The 15355-nt window shown below is 33.4% G+C and overlaps 1 pseudogene; it reads left to right on the forward strand.

Moving 5' to 3' along the window:
- Positions 1–1164: 1164 nt before the first annotated feature.
- On the forward strand, positions 1165–6913 carry LOC115967017 (annotated as a pseudogene).
- The last annotated feature ends 8442 nt before the right edge of the window (positions 6914–15355 follow it).

Here is a 15355-nt window from a genome sequence, read left to right on the forward strand (position 1 = left end):
TCGATACTCGATTACCCTAAAATCAAGTTCAATTAAATACTCGATTCGTAGAAAATTGAGTTATGTCCAATCAAACTTCAAAAAAAAAAAAAAAAAAAAATTGCATGGAACTCGACTTTCAGGAAATCGAGTTCCATGCAAGAAAATTTTTATAAGTGTGATCGCCGCATATTCAGGGAGCCCTATAGTGGCGTTTTCAAGCCCTATAGTGACGTTTTAAAATCCCTATAACGGCGTTTTCATGCAAATTATTTATTAGTGTGATTGCCCCATGTTCAGTGAGCTTTATAGTGGCGTTTTTAAGCCCTATAGTGACGTTTTTAATCCCTATAACAGCATCTTCCTGCAAAATTTTTTTTATAAGTGTGATCGCCCCATATCCAGGTTCAAGGAACCATATAGTGGCGTTTTTAAGCCCTATAGTGACGTTTTAAAGCCATATAGCAGCGTTTTGGAACTCGACTTCCCTAAAATCGAGTTCCATGCAATTTTTTTTTTTTTTTTTTTATAGTTTTATTAGGCATAACTCGATTTTCTAGGAATCGAGTATCGAAATAAGGGCTTATCCCTATATAGTTTCGAAATAGGGACATATTGCTAAATTTTTAAAAAATTAAGGGCAAAAGGCTAGAATTCCCTCCCTGTCTTCTCATTCCTATTTCTAAGAACAAAGTTTTTCTCCAAATTAGTTTGGAGAAAAATCCTTTAAATTCCTCATATATCTTTATATTGAGTGTAAAATTTGAAAATTTAACCGTTGGATTGAATATTTATTATATCCTACATACTTGTAAAATTTTAAGAAGATCAATGATTAATTGCTATGTCATCAAATAAACGTTAAAATTCAAATTTTTGTGATCTAAAATTGTGTATAAAAAATGATCGAATAATAAATATCATTTGAATTGAACAAAATTTGATATGCATGTCAAGAATATAAGAAATATGAAATTTAACAGTTAAATTTTCAAAATTTACATTAAAATATATATATATATATATATATATGAAAAGTTTAAAGAATTTCGAGAAAAACATAACATATGTGATTATGCATCCAAGCAAGGCAACTGTGTACTTTTTTTTTTTTTTTTTAATTGAAATTTTATAAATGATTGATACAATCGGCCAATGAGCTAGCTACTCGATCTGTTGACTTCCATGGGCACCAAATATTCACCACTGACCTTCCCTGTCTTCTCATCTCTGTTCCTGATTCTTCTAGCCATAACATCATCCATTACCCAAGCCATCAAGTCCGTTCATGGCTTCTCATCAATCGAAGAAACCACAGTGCATGATATCCAGCTAGCTTTCAAGCAAAACCAACTCACCTCCAGGAAGCTCGTTGAGTTTTACCTTAAACAAACAAGCAGACTCAACCCAGTTCTTAAGGGTGTCCTAGAAGTGAACCCAGATGCACTGTACCAAGCTGATAAGGCTGACCATGAGCGCAAGTTTAAAGCATCTGGGTCACTCTCTCCATTGCATGGCATTCCCATTTTGCTCAAAGATAACATTGCAACTAAGGATAAGCTGAACACCACGGCTGGCTCATATGCATTGCTTGGCTCAGTTGTGCCACGCGATGCTGGTGTGGTAACCAAGTTGAGAAAAGCTGGGGCTATCATATTGGGGAAGGCCACTTTGAGCGAGTGGTGCCATTTTAGGACCTTTGAATCACCTAATGGCTGGAGCGCCAGAGGTGGCCAGGGCAAGGTGAGTGTCATTGTATTAAAATATTAGTTATACGATTAAATTTATCATTTCTTAATAGTTTATACTTTTCGGACAAATTCATATTTTCTCATGATATCAGTGCAGGAGATTGGCAGGAGATCTTAAGTTCAATGTCATGTATTGGGTCACTTAGCTTGGGTCAAGTAAATGAATGAAATTTATGTTGGAATTGAAATTGAGCAGGAGAGACAACAATGCAACTTGCAAGTTTTTATTTTTGCGACTTCACTTCAATACAAGATTTCAAGCAAAATTTTGCATGAATAAAAAATAACCATTTGATCAATATAATCTAAATTTTAGCTTTTATGCATCGATCTCCGAACAGATAATCCATTTTCTTCTTCTATTTCTTGTCTCAGTGCAAGCACATCAGAGGAGTTGTAGTATACTTATAGTTGGAAAACACATTTTGGATTGCTACTTCTCTTCCTATTTTTTGTTGGATGATTTTTCTGTCTAGATAAACTTGATCTTGTACTCTGATTCAATACACAGTACATACATACATTCACTTTTTTAATTTTTTATTTATTTATTGACATTTTTTTTGCCTTGAGTCCATCTTAGTAAGAAGCACAGACACGGAAATGACACAATATGGGTGGGGGATACCAGATATGGATACGACATGTAACTAATTAGATAATTAATATCTCTAGTCATATTTAATTTAGGGTCAAAATAATTAATTTTAGTCAATTAGATAATAATTAATTTTAAGAAAGTTTTAATACCACTTTTATGGAAAATGAAAAAAGCTGTCAAAATAATTAATTTTTTATCATTTCCCGTAAAAACTTTCTTTAAATGGATTATTAACCAATGTCCTAAGGGCAATCGTTAGCATTTCCCTTTAATTTATTCATAGACATTTTTTCTAGTACATTTTCGAGAAATTGGACAGAGAAATTGGGTCTACCCAACTGTTGCGAAAGCCCATTTTTCCTTTTTAGTCAATTTTGTTATATCTAGTTAATTTTAATTACAGTACCAAACTCCACTTGATCATTCTACAAATGGAGAGAAAACAAATTGGCCTTAAGTTCCATAAGACTGTTTTGCTATGTTGTGCAGAGTCCTTATACAATGGGAGATCCTTGTGGGTCAAGTAGTGGACCAGCAATATCAGTAGCAGCAAATATGGCAGCAGTGTCACTGGGAACCGAGACTGATGCCTCTATTTTATGTCCGTCCAGTTATAACTTGGTAGTGGGCATCAAACCAACTGTTGGTCTCACTAGTCGAGCTGGAGTCATACCAGTCTCACCAAGACAAGATAGTGTGGGGTAGGTTTTCTCCCTCTTTTTTTCCTTGAACTGAGAAAGTTTTATTCATAACATAAGAGACTAACAGCATTCATGATTTCCACCTCCAAAATCTAATGGAACCTAGCCCACAAAAGAATACACATGAGTAGCTCTGTTAGCATCCTTGTGGACTCATCCAAAATTACAACTTACAAAAACTTTAGCTACAAAGCTCAGTGAAGAGTCTTGTAGTTAAACTTGGAGAAAGCAAGAAAAGCTTCTGTGTATTAATGGCAGAAACAGAGAGAAAGAGAGAGTGAAAAACTGAGAATTATATTGCAACACTAACTGAATAATACAAAGAGTAATGCTCTCTATATATAGAGCCAGAAATAAGCTTAAAGCCTAATCTAACCAACTAACAATAATTCCGTAAAGATAGGAGTTAGTTACATTGAATTTACACATGTGATTAATGTGCAATTTACAGGAAAAATATCTAACTCCCATAGCTTTGAGCAACACTGAACGGTGTCGTGTTGCTCTATCTCCAGTATTTATCTTTTAACAAAACGTCACTGTATTCATTAATGATATACGGTGTCGTTTTCTGTAAAATTATGACTGTTAGAAAACTAGTCGTTATCTTCCGTTTCTTCTACTATGCTTCTATCAAAACTGACATCTTCTAGTGTAAACTCCATGGTTAAAATTTCCTCTCCCCAACTATGAATTATTTAAAATAAAAATAAAAAAAGCCAGAGTCACATTATCAAACACAATTTCCCAATAGGAGGGCTGCCTTGGACATTTAATGGACTCCACGCGATATAAAACCCCCTTCTACTATAACTTGAGAATAGTTTAGAGCTTTGGCAAAATTCTTAGACCACATACAACCTCAGCTATTGCTATAATTGGATCCATGACAGTGCTTTTAAAGGTTGCCGCCTCGCTATGCTTCCCTGCACTATCTCTGGCAATCACTACTAGAAAGGAGCAGTTCTTGACTATCACTACGTCACAATTTACATTTATTTCGTATTTTTTCAGTATAAGCCACCGCACATGTTTTGTTTATCTTGACTAATGCATCTCTACTTCCTTTCAATTTTTCCTTGAAACCTTCATGTTGTCAAAAGATTTCTCCAGGTGCACCATTTGGCTTCTTGCCCACCAGATTTTGTCAAAAGTTACAGCTGCGACAAAACAAAAAGGTTTCTGCTCTCGCTGTCCCCAATCGGATAAAATTAGGTTCTAGGAGGGCAGATATAAGTTGCCCAACATCAGTAGCTTGTATATTCTCTACTTCATTACCATGTACAGATCATAAGAATTTCAATCCATGTCCAAAGTGTTTTGATATTGCAATGTCAAAATGGTGAAACGACAGTTAACAGGTTTTGTAATTTCAATTTATGATAACTTCTAAGTCTTGCCATGTTAACTGTTGGGAATGCCTAGTCAAGTTCTAAGTCTGTTATATAACTCTAGTCTAGTTATAATCCCAATCTTAAAAATTTACTTGGAGTGCAAAAAAAATAATCCCAATCATATGTGGAGCACAAACCACGTAATCTTAATCCTATTTGTAGTGAAAAATATTGTAAGTCTACCTTAATTTATAGTTAGTTTAAGATTTAGACTGCTATAATACCCTTCAATGGATTTATTGTAATGCACAAAGCTTGATCGAAAAAATGTAGCCATCAAAAGCTTTCCAATACAAATGTAGACATCCAAGTTAATTTTATCTCTTTCTTTTTCACATATTCTTCCAAATTAATTCCCTATAATGGGCAGAATCAAGGTTCTCTCTCACCACTATTGTTAGAACATTGCAGAATCAAAGGTCTTTCTCATCACTATTGTTAGCACATTTGCACTATGTTGAGCATTCAAACCTCAAACAGAACGAGCATCTTGCCTTCCCTTCAACTTGTCATATGTGCTTCATTTAATACACTCCTAGTTGGTCCATCTCCTTTATTTTCTTCTTTATATTTTATTACATACTTTATCATGATATCATAACTATGTCATACATTTTCGAACCTAATTCCAGAGTGATGTTTTATTTTGTCTAATATTAACACAACTTTCGTCAACAAGCATCATTAAATAGGTCGTGACTTTATTAGGATGGAACAGGCCCATTTGTAGAACAATAGCAGATGTCGTTTATGTTCTTGATGCCATTGTAGGCATTGACCACTATGACAATGCAACAATTGGAATATCACGGTACATTCCAAAAGGTGGCTATGCTCAATTTCTTAAGGCTGATGGACTCCGTGCAAAGAGACTGGGGATAGTGAGGAATCCCTTCTACAATTTTGGGAATGATACTATTGCCACTCAAACTGTTGAGCAACATTTTAAAACACTAATGTAACAAAACATGATCCCATGTGTTACCTTAAATGCTGAAAAAATACTAAAGTTGCTACAAATTTTACTGCAAAATGTTTACCGACTAACGTGAGAATGAATTTGATTAGTACTACATCAAAAACATAATAAGTAAAATACTGAAACACTTTTTCTTTTAAAAATTTCATGTTTTAAAAATTGATGCATCAAATTTCTAAGGCTTTTGTTATTAAATTTGTAATAACTGTTGTATCACCCATTAAAAAATTGATACAAATACTTCATGCAAATTCAGGAAACAAGGCACAATTCTGGTAGACAATTTGGAAATAGCCAATATTGATGAAATCTATAGCCCCACGAGCGGTGAAGGAACTGTATTGGCAACTGAGTTTAAAATATCCATCAATGCATATCTAAATGAGCTAGTGACTTCCCCAGTCCGTTCTTTAGCTGATTTGATTGACTTCAACAAGAAAAACTCAAAATTGGTGAGTATAATAAAGTTAGGTTCTTTTGATTTATGTGATGTCCTACATTCATACATAAGATTGACACAAATAATTGAGCAATGCCAGGAATATAAATTTTTTCACAACTTGTTAGAGTATTTGCATCACTCTGTTTAAAAGTTTCTGTCAATTTTGACATAAAAAGCTACTTTTTCTATTTTACACTAATTTTTCAAAAACACCCTCTTCTTCTTGGGTTTGATGACTCATATGGATTTATATATGGGTTTATGAGTTTGAGATCTATATTTGAGGATTTGTATATGGGTTTGATGGTTTGAGATCTATATTTGATGAATTTTATGATTAGTATGGATTTGATGAATTTGCAAAGCATTTTGCTAGGATTAAAGTTGAAATAGAGACAGAAGAGAGTAAGAGGGAAGGTTTGGGGCTTAAATGTATAAATTTCATATCTTTTTCTAGTATACATCAATTGGTGCAGATGCTCTTAAAGTGGTTGTGATTTGAGCAACATCACTTTTACATAAACTTACTACTAAGTACTAACTTTACTTTTTATTATAAGCAATCGCATTAGGCCGCATCAACAATTATGAAAAAAAATTGTGAACATTTTTGCATAAACCTATTGTTACTAAAAATTAAATTCAATGATGACGAATTATTGAATATTCCATGAATGCCAATACAGGAGAAGTTAGAATATGGACAAGACCAGTTTGTAAAAGCTGAAGCAACAAGTGGAATTGGAAATGCAGAGAAGGCTGCGTTGGCAAATTTAGCAAAACTGACTAGAGAAGGTTTTGTGGAGTTGATGACAAAGAATAAGCTAGATGCAATAGTGACTCCTGGTGTTAGTGTTTCTACTATCCTTGCAATCGGGGGTTTCCCAGGAGTAATTGTCCCTGCAGGATATGAGTCTAACGAGAAACCATTTGGCTTATGCTTTGGAGGACTAAAGGGTTCAGAGCCTAAGCTGATTGGGATCGCCTATGGCTTGGAGCAAGCACAAAGATCAGGAAGCCTCCTAAATTTATTTTTAAAGGCTCTACTGCATCATTACAATCATGAAAAAATATTTGTATGGAAGCTAATAGCAACATATATGCTGCAAAAATAAAAATAATTGTAGCCTTTTTTTTTCATATATAATAAAGAAATTCTACTCTAACATAATCTAAATGTATGTGTGTAAAACTCCATCATGAAAACGTGAACCCCGGTCCTTGCCTCCTACATCCCATAAACACTTATATTTGTGGAGTGGCCATCGTACCAAGGATGTATGGTAATAAAATAAGTATTGCCTTAACTTCACTTAGGTTTATTATTATTATCATTATCTTGACCAAAGTGCAAATTATACCTTTTATATTTAGCTCAATTTCAATTTACGTACCTAAATTTTTGAAATTAAAAAAAAATAAATAAATAAAAAATTGGCATCCCTTTTTATTGTCAAAAGATTCAAAACTAGTTTGTCATTTTGTGCACGCCAACCAAAAAAAAATCTGTTTCCTTTTTCTTCTTTCTTTTTTTTTTCCCTATTTTATTTGCTTTTTTTTTCTTTTCATTTCTTATTTTATTTTATTTATCCCTTTCCCCTTTTCTCTCCAATGTTCACCAAATGGTCCCCTCTCTAATAATTGCCTCAACAACAAAGCACAACCATTGAACCAAACCTTGGAGCAACCGATTTCTGCAACCTACTTGTTACAAAACCGACCTACATCCATGCTATCGGCCAATCTATTTACGGCCAATTTGGATCGAGGGGGAGTAAGAGAGAGTAGAATAGAGTTTCTACTCCCTTCCTTCCTTCTCCATCCAAATTGGTCATTAGAAACAATTTCAACCAATCTTTATCAAATCACCATCACACTTTCAACCAACTTTCAAGCCTCAATAACAAAAACCCATTTTCAGCTTTCATGCCTCAATAATAGAATAAACATCACGCCATCACAAATGAACCCATATTCAACTTTCAAGCCTACATAAGAAAAATCGATTTCGAAAAAACCAAATCATAGCACCTCACTCCTTTAAGCTGAATATGGGATCAAAACAAATGGAACGTAAATATCATGGTTTAAAAACATCATATCGTGACCTGTACTTTTTCTCCAAAGCCAATCAAATTCCCTAACTTAAAAAAGGCAAAAATGCACTTTTGGTCCCTACATTTTGGGTCACTTATCAATTTGGTCCCTAAATTGATTTTGCTCCTAGGTCAGTCCCTGATTTTTTTAAATCGTTTTTAAACTGGTTCCTACCGTCATCCAAGTTACGGAACCCTATTACGTGGCAGACGAAGTGCCCTGGTTGCTGACATGGTGCTGACGTGGCACTGACATGGCATTAAAATATTATTAAAAGAAATTATTTGGCATTTTTCAATGCCAGGTCAGCATTTTAAAATTTTTTTTTTTTAATTTCTGATAAAAAATTTTCAATTTAAACTGAAAAAATTCAAAATTCAAAATTCAAAAAAAAAAAAAAAAACCTTTACAGTTTTAAAGATCAAGGAAATTTTTTTAGAGCAACTAACACTATTCACGCTCTATGTTGGCGTTTTTGTGTTTGTGTTTGTATTTGTATCTATTTCATTTTCTTCTTTCTTTTAAGATACACCAAAAATGTAAGATATCCCAAACCACGGCTAAGAAAAAGAAGAGGCAAGAAGATCAGCCTAGAAGAATTAGAAGAGGAGATCAGCCTGAGAAAAAAGAAGAAGAAGAGGCAGAGGAGATCAGCAACATGGGCACGGCATGCTGTCTCCGACTTTTGCTTGTTTGTGTTGTTTGTGTTTGTATCGTTCTTTTGCTTCTTTCTTTGTCAATCTCCGACTTTTTTCTCTCTCTAAACCCGAATCCCTCTTCCTTTCTCTATTGATTCATGGGTTCATGGGTTTGATTTTTCATGGGTTCGATTCATGGGTTTGATTTTTCATGGGTTTGATTCATGGGTTCATGGGTTCGATTCATGGGTTTGATTTTTCATGGGTTTGATTCATGGGTTCATGGGTTTGATTATTTGCTAAGAAAATCAATAAAAGAAAAGAAAATATTGATTATTTTAATTTTCTGGGCAAGTTTTCATCTTCTTTTCTGTAGAACATGAAGAACAGTTATGGGTTCACCTACACTGTTCTGGGTTTGCATTTGTTCTGGGTTTGTTCTTGATTCTGGGTTTTATTTCTTGTTTTTCTAGATTTGATGGAGATTAGATTTGGTTGCTGGATTTGGATTTGGGTTTGCCAGAGATTGGATTGGTTGCCGGGTTTATTTCTTGAATTTGGGAAGAACATGAAGAACAGGTTGGTATGTTCTTACGGAAAAAAATAATGAAAGTAAAAATAATAATAATAATAATAATAATAATAATAATAATAGATTTAAGGCCAAAAAATAATAATAATAATAATATGAAAGTAAAAATTTAAAATGCTGACCTGGCATTGAAAAATGCCAAATAATTTCTTTTAATAATATTTTAATGCCATGTCAGTGCCACGTCAGCACCATGTTAGCAACTAGGGCACTCCGTCTGTCATGTAATAGGGTTCCGTAACTTGGATGACGGTAGGGACCAGTTTAAAAACGATTTTAAAAAATCAGGGACTGACCTAGGAGCAAAATCAATTTAGGGACCAAATTGATAAATGACCCAAAATGTAGGGACCAAAAGTGTATTTTCACCTTTAAAAAACACCGCCAAGGAATGTTGCTTTTTGCCACCTAACTATTCATCAAAAAAAAAAAAAAAAAAAAACTTAATTACAAATGACACCTTCAATTTTTTACTTGTTTAGTTGTTTTCAATTTCATCTTTACATTTTTTTTTTTTTTTTCATTTCAAACCTTTAAATTGCATCTATCGCCAATATACTCCTTCCATCTGTGTATATATATATATATATGAGTCCATCAAATCCCATATATGGCATAATTTGCTATGGGTGAGGTTGCGTTACAGAAGGCGACAGAGAGTGAAAGGCAGTCTAGGACAGATCTCATTTTGAAAATTAACATGGACATTTTTGTACATTTGGGTATAACTAATATAAGCTTAAAAAATCCTCCAATTTACAGCAATGAAATATTTTGTAATTTTTTTTAGTCGAATGAATAATTTCACCAACAAAAATGTATTAATCTTTTTTTTTTTTTTTTTGGGAGAAGATATTAAGCCTTAAACATTAAAAATGCGTTGTATTGAAAATATGTTGGAACCTTAAGTTACGCAGCATAATTGGAAAACAAAGTAACTTGTTTAAATTAAGTAACATATATTTGCTAAAGATTATGAGGGGCAAACTGAACTATTTTGAACATATAGAGGAAGATTAAAAAGAAAAAGTGAAAAAGTTATGAATTTTTTTTAAGAAAATCAAAAATTCATTCTCTATCACAATGTTGAAATTCAATCAAAGGCCTAGACTTTGTAAGAAATCTGCTTTGTTCTATGTTAAACCTTATGATCTCTAATTTCCAAAGGATTGTGATCAACCTTAATCCATCTGTAATCATGTTCAACTCCCAAAATCTCTAATTTCCAAACAGTAGAGAAGGAGCTTCCTACACCTCTACTTTTCTAATGTGAGTTTGGTTCAGCTTTTTGATACTGTGCTTTTTGAAAAAGTGGCGGTTTCAAAAAGTGTAATATGAAACTAGGCTTTTTTAAAAAGCTAAGCGTAAGTTATTAAAAAGTGGTTTTTGAAAAAGCTAAGGGCACATTTAGTACACTATAATGATTATTACATGGAAATATGAATAAGTATTACAAAGAATACATTAAGTTAGAATGTAATAAGTATTACTATTCATTAGTCTGGTGACCATTTAGGAATAAAATTCTGAATATGCATCCACAATTTAGTAGAGTATAAAAAGAATGTGTAATTAAATCATTTTGAAGTCAAATTTCCTAAAATACACTTATTTTTAGGGTGTTCAAAATGGAGCTAATAATTAACAATAAGGAAAATTTATTTTCTTTCCTTTTGAAGATGTGGCAACTAATGGCTTTTTAGGAAAAAATTTTAAAAAGTTATTACATAAGGTAAAGGAATAGATATTCAGTACTTTTGATAAAGAATAGTTATTTCTCATTTTGAAGAATAGCTATTCATAAGGAATAACTATTCATTGTAATAAAAATATAACCAAACAACCAAATATTTATGCCATAAGAATAGCTATTACATTACAGTGTCTATTACAGTTTACCAAACATGCCCTAAGTGTTTGGCTAGCACTTATAAAAGTGGCAATTTGAGTTGAAAATTACCAAAAATGACAATGTATATATAAGAAAGTCTATTTCATACTTAAATCAACTACTTTATAATAATAATAATAATAACTAGTCGCTAACCCGTGTGATGCATGGGAGAGCTATTGACTACGAAAAAAAAATCCAATAATGAGTAAAGAATTTAAATTTACAACTTTTTGCCACAACTTTGACGTGATAGTGATAGAATGTTGCTTATGCACTAAAAATGATTTATAATAAAATCTAAGAAATTTAGAAATAGAAAATTGGGTTAGTAATATGCATATTATAGACATTTTGCTAGTTAGTATTTTTTTTTTAAAAAAATGAAGAAATACTTAACTTCTATGCTTTTCTCAATCCTACTTAGTCGTAGTGATAGCAATATAGACAATTCAAATATTAAAATTATAACACCTAATTCCATTATCTTTTATGTTGAATCCAAACAAATAATCAATCAACCAAAAATTGTAGCTTTAATTAAGAAAACAAAAAATCACATGAACCCAAATAAAAGTATTTAAGGTAAAGAATTAAGATCAACTTACTGAGATGTAAATACCAAAAACCCCAAGACTTAAAACTTCCAAATTTATAGAATCCCCAAATTCTACTTCAAAACCAAATAAAACCCTTCAAATTCAACAAATTTATATATAACATACCAAATAAAAATTTATCCCTTGGCTGAAAGACATAGGTTGTAGTTTTGATTTTTCTCCAAAAATATAGAGATGTTTCATATGCCATATACAATATAAAATAATTCGTAGAAATTTCAAACCAAAAACCAAACCCACGTAAACAATGTCAATATAAATATGGAGATTAACCCAAATACTCAAAAGAAAATCAATTCTAAACATAACAAAAGAATAAGATAGAAAGAAAAACTCAGGCACATACGAAAGCAAATAAAAAATTCAACATAAAAGATAAAATTTATTAATAACAATATAAACAAATATCCACATATGTTGAATTGAAATTCATTAATAATAACAATATAAACAAATTTGAAACACATACCCACGATGGTAGACTTGGCTTGGCAGCAGGCTGAGGGACTGTAGTGGCCTGAGGGTTTGTTTTCTCCATAACTATTCCATTGAAACCACAACAGTACACTCACAGTATAATTCACAACCAAACATGGTCAACCAATAAATAAAGTTTACGAACAAACAAACTTTCATGAAATCTCTTTGCATAAAAAAATTCATATATATATATATATATATATATACATACATACCAGTTTACGGACCCCCAGCCCTAAAGAACCCAGGGAAGCAAACCCATCTCAAATCTGAGTCTGAGCCCACCATATCATCATCCACCTCCTTGTTCTTTATTATCTTATTATTTTCTTGAACCAGCTCATCAAACTGCTCTCTTAGCCTCTCGTGACTTGCCTCCAAACTCTGGAACCGATCCACCAGAGCTTGGTACAGAGCAGTTTCTGATTTATCTCCAGCCATGGAGGTCCCTTGGACATGTTAAGTTTGGAGTTTGGACTAAGGGTTTGTTTTCTCCATCTGGTTTATGTGGTCGGGTTGTTGAAGGGTACTTAAGGTTTGTTTTCTCCGTCTAGTTTATATATATATATATATATATGATAATGATGAGTTTGAGTTTAAGTCGGACTAGTTACAGAGATAGAGTTTTACTCCTTGTTAAACAAAAATAATTTGATTTTAAAAAAATAATAATGATTTATTTTTTAAATATTGTGCTGACGTGGAAAATTGTGGGAGTTTCAGAGGCTTCGGTTATATATATATATATATATAAATAATAATAATAATAATAATAATAATAATAATAATAATAATAATAATAAATATATTATTGGATTCATTTTAATAATGTTTATGTTTTTTTTAGTGTCATAATTATTTGTTATTACTATTAATCACTTCTTATCAATATCAATTAAATCTCAAAAAATTTCATCATCATGGTGCCCAAAATAATAATGAAAAAAGGTGATAAAATACATACCAATAATTAAAAAAAAAAAAAAAAAAAAAAAAAAAAAAAAAAAACTACTAATTATTGTCCCCAAATGGAATTAGCAAAGGAATCATGAAGAAACACCATCTCAAGGTCTGTTAAAGATCTCGTGTTTTGCTTATAACTACTGCTTCCTTCACTATTACGTTGTCCTCTAGTAATTGAATCTTGATTGGCACTCATTTCAAAAAGGACAAGAGATTGAAGTAGAGGAAATTATATTTTAGACCGAATCATATCAGAAAAGAAGCGAGAAAATTTTAGGTTGAGCAACTTCTCTAATGTTACCATTGGTTGAGTAACTTCCTTACAAGTTTACAACATAGTAAATTATAAATTTTTGAGTAAACTACATGTTTAGTCCCTAACATTTAGGCCGGATGTCAATTTGATCCTTAACATTTCAAATTTGTCAATTTGGTCCTTAGCCTTTTGGTATCGTGTCAAAATAGTCTCTACCGTTAATTGATGGATGGAAAATGTTGATATGACTAGCCATCAAAATAATTTTTTTATGCTAAATATACTACCACGTGTACTACCGCATGAATTTTTTTTTTTAAAAATAAGAAAATTAATTTAAAGAATTTGTTGTAATATCAAATATAATTTAAATGAAAAAAACTCAACCAAACTAAAATCTAACGAGTACAAATATTCTTATATATATATAAAACACATAAATATAATAGTAGCATTCCTTAGCAAAGGGTTTGAAAGTCAAAAGAAGCATAACATTATTTTTTGTTTCATCTCATCCTATATCATCATCCATCAGTAACAATATGCAATATCATCTTCCTCACTTGCCACTCTTTCCATCCTCCGCTACCACCGCAAGCTCCTTTGCAAGAGAAAAAAGAAGAAGCACTATATGGTACCATTGTTTTGCACAACAACGACTGATATTGATGTGATGAATATAGTAAGGGTGGTGGGCTATAATAATGATGTAGAAGAGAAGGACATGGATCCAGAAATAATATAAAAAAGCAATGGAAATGCTGGGCATAAAGGGTTGGAAGCCTTTGCAAAACAGTTGCTTGCCTCATTGTACTGGGTGGTATACTTTGATTTGAACAAAGTATGGGAAATCGAGAAAGATAATTGTGGGGGCCTGTCAATCAACAGACCCATTAAGGTCAGGACCGTTGGGCCTATGGCCCATCCGAGGATGCATATCCGTCCGAGGAGGCCATGTCAGGTCACAAGGCAATTGTCGAAGGGGGGTGGTAATCAATATCATGAGGGTAGAGTTCTGTATCCGTCCGAGGACGCCATACTCCTCGGCAGTATGCGTCCGAGGACGATCAGGACGCGGTCTTGTTGCAACCAGACCTCAGAACTAGGTCACCACTAAAGATAGAATAACTGACCAAGGGTGAAAGAGATAAGATAAACAAATATCTATAACTACAACTGCCTCCGCATTAATGACCTCTTAGCCAACTCTCTGACCGCATTAATATGGAGGTGATACCTGAATAGTAAGGAAGCAGCCTTACAGCTGCCCATAGGAAGTTCCAGGAGGTGCTAGATGGGATAGAAAGAAATCCTCCGAACCCAACCTACACGTATGCGGTGAGGATGGAACACAAAGGGTGGTATATAAACTGAAAGAAGAACATGCCAAAAGGGGGGGATCGAAACAAAAAAGAAAAGAAAGAAAAACACAGACAAAAGAAGAAGAACAAAAAGAGAGAAAAAGAACTATATCGATTACCAAAGAAAACGATCGTTGTGCCAACTCTAGACTTTCAATATACGTGAGGGAGAATCTTTTTATTATACAAAAGTTAACCTAATTCTTTACACCCATGCTCTACAAATCGTATTGTTTGGGCCCATTTACGTGCGAGCCCAGTATCGTGTTGGGTCGTTACAAATCGTGTCCTTACAATTGGCGCCGTCTGTGGGGAGAGCTTGTGTTAGCTTAGAGGACTTCTAGTGCAACGTTTCTGATGGAGGAAGTGGGTCCACATCACCCCGCGGCGAGACCGCATCAGGAGGATGTCAACCTGCACCAGGCAGAGTCAAGGGGCTCTCAACATGGTGGTCCTCGAAGGAGTCCCGAATGGAGAGAAGGCCATGAAGGGAGTGTACGTACAACTCATACAACCAGGAGCCACTCTCGGGGGAAGAGTCACGTCTCCCACGCGAAGCATGATGGGAATCTGCAACGTGAGATTGCAGATTTGAAGAGAGAGTTGCGCC

The sequence above is a fragment of the Quercus lobata genome, chromosome 11 (genome assembly GCF_001633185.2).
Source record: "Quercus lobata isolate SW786 chromosome 11, ValleyOak3.0 Primary Assembly, whole genome shotgun sequence".
Taxonomy (NCBI): Eukaryota; Viridiplantae; Streptophyta; class Magnoliopsida; order Fagales; family Fagaceae; genus Quercus; species Quercus lobata.